We start from the raw sequence: 3,171 nt of genomic DNA, 5'->3' as shown, positions 1-3,171 counted from the left end.
ATGAGAGGCGGAGAGTGGTGGGAGGGAGGGGCGGGGAGGGGAGGGGATGGGTGCGGGGATGAGGATTGGGGTGTGGGGAGGGGAGAGGAGGTGGGGGAGGGGAGGGGAGGGAAGGGGAGGGGGAGGGGGAGGTAAGTGGAGGAGAGGGGAGGGAGATGAGTGGAGGAGAGGGGAGGGAGGGGAGTGGAGGGGGGAGGTGGAAGCATTTACACCCTCCCCCATTTACACCCTCCCCTCCCCTCCTCTCCCTCCCCCCACTCACTCGCTCTCCCACAACCCCTCCACTCCTCCCCACCTTCCCAAACCCTTCTCCCCATCTCCAGTTCCCCCATATTTTCAACCCTCTTTTCTCAGGCCCTCCCTGTACATGCAAGATTCCCTCAACTCCCCAATCCCCCCCCCCCCTTTGCCCCTTCCCATTCCCCCCCCTCCCTGCTGCATGGCCAAGCCATTTCTCTCTGCCCCTCATCGTGGGTTCGACAGACTCTGTCCACTGAGGCCAACGAGAGCCCAGTGTCACACAGACGGTTCAGTTCAGTTGAGTTTATTGTCACGTGTACCGAGGTACAGTGAAAAGCTTGTGTTGCGTGCTAACCAGTCAGTGGAAAGACAATACATGATTACAATCGAGCCGTCCACAGTGTAGATACATGATAAGGGAATAACGTTTAGTGCAGGTAAAGCCGGCAAAGTCCAATCAAGGATAGTCCGAGGGTCACCAAAGAGGTAGATAGTATTTCAGCACTGCTCTCTGGTTGTGGTGGGACGGTTCAGTTGCCTGATAACAGCCGGGAAGAAACTGTCCCTGAATCTGGAGGTGTGCGTTTTCACACTTCTGTTCCTCTTGCCCGATGGGAGAGGGGAGAAGAGGGAGTGGCCGGGGTGAGACTGGTCCTTGATTATGCTGCTGGCCTTGCCGAGGCAGCGCGAGGTGTAGATGGAGTCGAGGGACAGGAGGTTGGTTTGTGTGATGGTCTGGGCTGCTGGCCTTGCCGAGGCAGCGTGAGGTGTAGATGGAGTCGATGGAAGGAAGGTTGGCTTGTGTGATGGAAAGCCTCTGCCTTCATCTCGGGCGGCTCCTTATCCAGTCCCTGCCATTTCTCAGAGTCATAGCCAGGAGCCGAAGTAAATTAAAACTGAAAAAAATACTCCACAGATAAATCTCCCTGAAGAATAGTTTGGATTGTCATTTCACCAGGACTTCAATTGATATTCAGGCAGCAGCTCATAGTCACTGTGAGGTCATTAGCAAGTCACAGCCACAAAGTTTAATGGTCACTTTAATAAATAAGTTTCAGTTATATCTAAGACATTGTTCATCGTGTAATCTGACCTTTCATTTTGCCATTAATGCTCCCATTAATCCACACATGTTCTAATTTGACATCGGTAATGGCATCCTGTCAAACAAGATGGAAACTGTTCCTGGCTGTGATCTCCTCCCCTCTCTTCCTGACACCCTTTCCGTTCCTAGCTCTCAGCTTACCGAGGATTCATACACGAGGATGTTGCCAAGACTAGAGGGTGTGAGCTATAGGTAGAGGTTGAGTAGGCTGGGTCTCTCTCTGTTCCTTGGAGCGCAGGAGGATAAGGGGGTGTATAAAATCACGAGAGGAATAGATCGGTTGGATGCACTGAATCTCTTGCCCAGAGTAGGAAAATCGAGGACCAGAGGACACAGGTTCAAGGTGAAGGGGAAAAGATTTAATAGGAATCTGAGGGGTAACTTTTTCACACAAAGGGTGGTGGGTGTATGGAACGAGCTGCCAGAGGAGGTAGTTGAGGCTGGTACTATCCCAACGTTTAAGAAACAGTTAGACAGGTACATGGATAGGACAGGTTTGGAGGGATATGGACCAAGCGCAGGCAGGTGGGACTAGTGTAGCTGGGACATGTTGGCGGTGTGGGCAAGTTGGGCCTGTCTCCACACCTGTATCACTCTGTGGCTCTATGACCGCAGGCAGAGCTTGTATATTTACAAACACAATGGTACTGTATGAGCGTTGTTTAGTTTGGTCTGAAGAAGGGTCTCGACCCGAAACGTCACCCATTCCTTCTCTCCAGAGATGCTGCCTGACCCGCTGAGTTACCCAAACATTTCATGTCTATCTATTGTTTAGTTTAGTTTAGTTTAGTTTAAAGATACAGCACGGAAACAGGCCCTTCGGCCCACCGAGTCCGCACCGGCCAGCGATCCCCGCACACTAACACTGTCCTACAGACTAGAATGACAATTCACAATCAGTCATTTACAATCTTTACTGAAGCTAATTAACCTACAAACCTGCACGTCTTTGGAGTGTGGGAGGAAACCGGAGCACCCGGAGAAAACCCACGCAGGTCACGGGGAGAACGTACAAACTCCGTACAGACAGCACCCGTAGTCAGGATGGAACCCGGGTCTCTGGCGCTGTGAGGCAGCAGCTCTACCCGCTGCGCCACCATGCCGCCCCTTAAATTGAAATTCCCCAATTGAAAGTAACCTCCTATTAAACCCAAAACTCAAAAATTCTGAAAAAGGGTTTTCACCCATTCCTTCTCTCCAGAGATGCTGCCTGTCCCGCTGAGTTACTCCAGCATTGTGCGTCTATCTTTGGCCCAAAACCCACGATGTCTGTGCCGAACCTGATGCCAAGACCATTACTTACTGTATCTACCCGCACATAACCCATATCTCTCCATTACCTGCATATCCAGGTGCCTATCCAAAAGTCTTTTTAAATGCCACTAACCTATCTGCCTCTACCACCAACCCTGTCAGTAAGTTCCAGGCCCCCACCACCCTCTGTGTAAGAAATTACCCCACACATCTCCTTTACACTTTGCCCCTCTCATCTTAAAGCTACGCCCTCTAGTATTTGGCTATTCCACCTTGGGAAGAAGGTTCTGACTGTCTACCCCATCATTGCCTCTCATAATTGTATACACTTATAACAGGTCTCTGATGATCCAGAGAAAACATTCCAAGATTCTCCAGGTAGACACAAACTTCAGGTAGTCCCCGCTTCCCCTCTCTATCCCCTCGCCCATCCCAGTTCTCCCACTAGTCTTCCTGTCTCCGACTACATCCTATCTTTGTCCCGCTCCCTCCCCTGACATCAGTCTGAAGAAGGGTCTCGATCTGAAATGCCACCCATTCCTTCTCTCCAGAGATGCTGCCTGACCCGCTGA

The sequence above is a fragment of the Rhinoraja longicauda genome, chromosome 41, assembly GCF_053455715.1.
Source record: "Rhinoraja longicauda isolate Sanriku21f chromosome 41, sRhiLon1.1, whole genome shotgun sequence".
Lineage (NCBI taxonomy): Eukaryota > Metazoa > Chordata > Chondrichthyes > Rajiformes > Arhynchobatidae > Rhinoraja > Rhinoraja longicauda.
The sequence above is the reverse complement of the archived record's forward strand: the minus strand, read 5'-3'. Positions refer to the sequence as shown.